Source organism: Mustelus asterias, unplaced genomic scaffold (genome assembly GCF_964213995.1).
Source record: "Mustelus asterias unplaced genomic scaffold, sMusAst1.hap1.1 HAP1_SCAFFOLD_300, whole genome shotgun sequence".
NCBI lineage: Eukaryota > Metazoa > Chordata > Chondrichthyes > Carcharhiniformes > Triakidae > Mustelus > Mustelus asterias.
In genome coordinates, this window is record NW_027590265.1 from 153,811 (window position 1) to 159,810 (window position 6,000).

The following is a 6,000-nucleotide window of genomic DNA, read 5'->3' on the forward strand; positions in this document are numbered from 1 at the left end:
GAATCGCTTGGACATTCATTTTTGCAATTGACGAGACGGTGGTGAGCAAGTTTCGTGAAGTCTTGATATCCATGTGGCACAGTAATACTCAGAGTGATTTTCAGAACTGTGTGCCCATGCACAGCAACGGAAAGACAAAATGATCCCAGGACAAGGGTTGTTGTCAATTCGAGGAAAAGTTACAGGAAAGGGCGTTTCCGTGAAACTTTTCCATTTGTGCTTCACAGCCAGAGGCTGAGAATGTGCAACGGGAGAAATCTTCCTACGGTGATCTGGTGCATCTTACATTTTACATCAGGTGCTACAGTGGGGAGTGACATTTTAATCTCTTGACTGGGATATTGCTTATGCAGATTGCTTAGCTCTGTAATGTGGCAGTCGTATTATGGGCTGTTGGAGCTTTAAAGTCCTGAAATTCATTTTAGTTCAAATATCCAATTAGAATTTCCGACCTGTATGAAGAAGAACACGTGTTTTTTTTTTCCAGTCCATGCTCGTAACGGTTTCCCATGATCCATTGCTATAAAGCAGAGGTTCATCCCCTCCCCCCCCCCCACCCCGGCCTTTGAGAACTAAGCACTCAAAAAGGAGTTCCTCGCTCTATGACCTGTAAAAATATGAATGTGAATTGGTACGATCTGCTCTTCAGCAACTTTCCGTTGTCAAATCAAAATAACTCCCTGACATTGCCTCTAAACTCAACAATAAAAAGTCTCACAACTCCTGGTTAAAGTCCAAAAGGTTTATTTGCAATCACGAGCTTTTGGAATTCTGGACGAATACTTCCCCGGAACAGATTACTTCATCCAATAATTCCCTGGAGCGCAGGAACTACGACATCTTTTTCAAAACCTTCAACATGTCATTGAAAACGATGTACATCTCGCCAAGGTCAACCCCACAACCCCACTACTTGCTTTCAAACAACCGCCCAAACTCAAATAGGCCATTGTTCTCAGCAAACTACCCAGTCATCTGGAGAACAGCGACCATGACACCACACAACGGTTCCACGGAAACATCTGCAAGTTGTCCGGTTCATCGACATGTATACCACCATCCCACGTGAGAAGAACACCCACCAAGTATACGGTACATGTTCATGTGACTCGGCCAACTTTGGCGACGTCATATGCTGCAGGAAAGGATGTCCTGAGGCGTGGTACATCGGTGATACCATGCTAACGCCACGACAACGGATGAACGGACACCGTGCAACAATCGCTAGACAGGAGTGTTCCCTTCGAAGCGGAGAGGGCTCCAGCAGTCAAGGGCATTCAGTCTCCGATCTCAATATAAGCGTTCTCCAGTGCGGCTGTCAATGCACAGGGCAACACAAAATCACCGTGCAGAAATTAATAGCTACGTTCTGCACACATGAGGACAGCCCCAACCGGAATCTTGTGTTCCTGTCAAACTACTTGTAACCTCCACCACACTGTCTGGATTTGTAAAATCCTCCTAACTGCCCTGGCTTGCGACAATTCGCACGTCTTTAACCTGTGATTATCCCTCTGTCCAGGCGCACTGTTTGTAAAGAATTGATTACCTGTCAAGACTCGCATTCCAACCATTCTTCACATTCTAATCTGTAATTATCTTTCAATTCTCTTTTTGCGTATATATGCTGTGTTAGTGAACTAATCTCCGCTCACCTGATGAAGGAGCTGCACTCCGAAAGCTCGTGATTCCAACTAAACCTGTTGGAATTTAGCCTGGTGTTGTGTAACTTTTTAGTGTGCCCATCCCGGTCAAACGCTGGCATCTCCACATCATAATTTAACAGGTGACAATTTATTTATCTAACCAAGAGTGAACACAAAATTATTAAGAAATCGAAAAATAACAGGACTCTAATTGTATGCTGTTCCAACAAATATAATTCCCACTCATTAAAAAATAAATACAATTTTAGTCGCTCCCTAAATTACAGCCGGGTATTGTATTCTTGTAATATAAACAACAAAGAACAAAAAACAGTACAGCACAGGAAACAGGCCCTTCGGCCCTCCAAGCCTGTGCTGCTCCTTGGTCCAACTAGGCAAATCGTTTGTATCCCTCCATTCCCAGGCTGCTCATGTGACTTTCCAGGTAAGTCTGAAACAATGTCAGCGTGTTTGCCTCCACCACCCTACTAGGCAGCGCATTCCAGGCCCCCACCACCCTCTGTGTAAAAAACTTCCCTCTGATATCTGAGTTATACTTCGCCCCTCTCACCTTGAGCCCGTGACCCCTCGTGATCGTCATTTCTGATCTGGGAAAAAGCTTCCCACCGTTCACCCTATCTATCCCCTTCATAATCTTGTACACATCTGTTAGATCTCCCCTCATTATCCATCTTTCCAGGGAGAAAAAGCCCAGTTTAGCCAATCTCTCCCCATAGCTAAGACCCTACATACCAGGCAACATCCTGGTAAAGCTTCTCTGCACTCTCTCTCATGCCTCCACGTCCTTCTGGTAGTGCGGCGACCAGAACTGGACGCTGTACTCCAAATGTGGCCTCACCAGCGTTCTATACAGCTGCATCATCAGACTCCAGCTTTTATACTCTATACCCCATCCTATAAAGGCAAGCATACCATATGCCTTCTTCACCACCTTCTCCACCTGTGTTGCCACCTTCAAGGATTTGTGGACTTGCACACCTAGTGTGTGTTTCTATACTCTTGATGACTCTGCCATTTATTGCATAACTCCCTCCCTACATTATTTCTTCCAAAATGCATCACTTCGCATTTATCCGGATTAAATTCCATCTGCCACCTCTCCACCCAATTTTCCAGCCTATCTATATCCTGCTGTATTGCCCGACAATGCTCATCGCTATCCGCAAGTCCAGCCATCTTCGTCTCATCCGCAAACTTGCTGATAGCACCAGTGACACCTTCTTCCAAATCATTTATAGATATCACAAATAGCAGAGGTCCCAGTACAGAGCCCTGCGGAACACCACTGGTCACAGACCTCCAGCTGGAAAAAGACCCTTCGACCACTACCCTCTGTCTCCTATGGCCAAGCCAGTTCTCCACCCATCTAGCCACTTCTCCTTGTATCCCATGAGCCTTAACCTTCTTAACCAACCTGCCATGTGGGACTTTGTCAAATGCCTTACGGAAAACCATATAGACGACATCCACGGCCCTTCCTTCGGCAACCGTGTTTGTCACTTCCTCAAAAAACTCCACCAAATTTGTAAGGCACGACCTCCCTCTTACAAAACCATGCTGTCTGTCACTAATGAGATTGTTCCGTTCAAAATGCACATACATCCTGTCTCTAAGAATCCTCTCCAACAACTTCCTTACCACGGACATCAAGCTCACCGGCCTATACTTTTCCGGATTATCCCTGCTACCCTTCTTAAACAACGGGACCACATTCGCTATTCTCCAATCTTCAGGGACCTCACCTGTGTCCAAAGAAGCGACAAAGATTTCCGTCAGAGGTCCAGCAATTTCATCTCTCGTCTCCCTGGGCAGTCTAGGATAGATGCCATCAGGCCCTGGGGCTTGTGAGTTTTAATGTTCCCTAAAAAACCTCACACTTCCTCCCTTGTATTGGAGATTTTCTCCAACGGGTCAACACCTCCCTCCGAGACAATCCCGGTTAACACGTCCTTCTCCTTCGTGAATATCGATGCAAACTATTCATTTGGGATCTCCCCTACTCCCTAGGATTCTAAGCATAATTCCCCTCCTTTGTCCCTGAGGGGTCCGATTTTCTCCCTGACAACTCTTTTGTTCCTAACGTATGAATAGAATGCTTTAGGATTCTCCTTAATCCTGCCTGCCAAGAAAATCTCGTGACCTCTTTTTGCCCTTCTAACTCCCCGTTTAAGTTCTTTACTACTCTCTCTGTATTCCTCCAGAGCTCCATCTGTTTTCTGTGACCTGGACTTAACGTACGCCTCCCTTTTCATTTTAATCAGAGCCTCAATTTCCTTGGTTATGCACGGCTCTCGAATCCCACCTTTCCTATCTTTCCTTTTTACAGGCACATGCCTATCCTTCAGCCTTATCAATTTTTCCTCAAAAGACTCCCACATGCCAGACGCGGACTTACCCTCGAACATCCTCTCCCAATCAACGTCCACCAATTCCTGCCGAATCCGGCTATATTAAGCCTTCCCCCAATTTAGCACCGTGCCAATAGGACAGCACTCATCCTTTTCCATTACTATCCTACAGTTAACAGAGGTTGTGGTCACTATTTGCCACATGTTCCCCGACTGAAACTTTGACGACCTGACCGGGCTCATTTCCTAGAACTAGGTCCAGTATAGCCCCCTCTCTAGTCGGGCTATCTACATACTGTTCCAAAGAACCTTGCAGTATGCATTTTTCAAATGCCTCTCCGTCTGGAACCCCAGTTCGAAGCACTTTCCAGTCTATACCAGGGAAATTAAAGTCCCCCACTACATCAGCCCTACGTTTTCTGCACGTATCCAGAATCTCCTGACATATCCTTTCCTCCACTTCCCGTGGGCTGTTGGGTGGTCTGTCGTACGCCCCCAGCATAGTGACTGCACCCTTCCTGTTTCTGGGTTCCACCCACAGTGACTCAGTACATGACCCCTCTAAGTTGTCTAACGTCTGCACCGCGGTAATATGCTCCCTAACTAATATCGCGACTCCCCCACCTTTTTGAGCCCCTCCTCTGTCTCGCCTAAAACACTTATACCCCGGAATATTCAGCTGCCAGTACTGTCCTTCTCTTAACCAAGTCTCCCTCACCGCAAACACATCCAAATTCCGCGTAAGCATTAAGGCCCTATGTTCGTCTGTCATACCCATTACGCTCCTCGCATTGAAGCAAATGCACTCCAGACCTCCAGGCCCACTCAGGTCATCCTGCTCGAGATTGCTCCTCTTCTTAGCTAACCTTGCTCTGGCCCCAAGCTCTACCCCCGCCTCAGTACTTACTGACATGCTGTTTTGTTCCCCACCCACCTGCCACACTAGTTTAAATCCTCCTGAAACACTCTAGCAAAACTCGCAGCCAGGATATTTGCTCCCTTCCAGTTAAGGTGTAAGCCATCTTTTCTGTACAGTTGCCATCCTGACTTGAAGATTTCCCAGTTATCTATGAATTTAAAACCCTCCCTCTTGCACCAGTCCTTTAGCCATGCGTTCAACTGTAGAATCTTCCTGTTCCTCGCCTCACTTGCACTAGACACCGGGAGCAGTCCAGAGATGGCGACCCTGGAGGCCTTACGTTTTAGCCGAGCACCCATCTCCCTGAATTTCTCTCGTATGACCCCCCTGCTCTTCCTACCAACATCATTTTCGCCAATGTGTATGATTACGTCCGTTTGACTACCTTCCTTTTTTAATATGCTTCTTACCCTCTCGGAGACATCCAATGTACTGGGCGTTCTCTGCTGATTATTCTTACTTCTCTTCCCTTCCTTACTGGGTACCTTTGCTGTCAAGGTGGGGCTTTGTGCTAAGAACTGTGAGCTGTGGCAGGTGGCAGTTGCTCTCTCTCCTTGTTCCACTGCCCCCTTTCTTTTATACCCCTGATGTCATATCATTATCCCCCACTATCATACTGTTGCTAGGTTGCCAAAACCATCAGAGCTAAATTTAGTACGTTGTTGGTATTTAAGTGACTGATTGAAACTTATTGGCTGAATTCAAAAGCCTGTTCTGATGCTAATTGATTGGCTAAATTCAAAAGCCTGTTCTCTTGGTTTTTCGAAATAATGTTTCAGTTTGAGCACTCTATGTGCTTACAATTTTAAACTCTAAGCACAAAAGAAAACACCACCTTTGAACAGAACCATGCAATGTTTTTTAACCTTTCGCATTTTACAATTTTACAAATTCCAAGTTGAAAGTCTTACTTTTCAATATACAATTAGACTAATCAACTTTGCAACTCCCCCAAGAAAAAAATGAACCATCATCATAAAAAGATGGCTTCACTTTTTTTTAAACCTTAAGTTGATTATGTTGCTAGATCCATAGTTCATTAATCCAGAGTTTCATGTTTCATAAT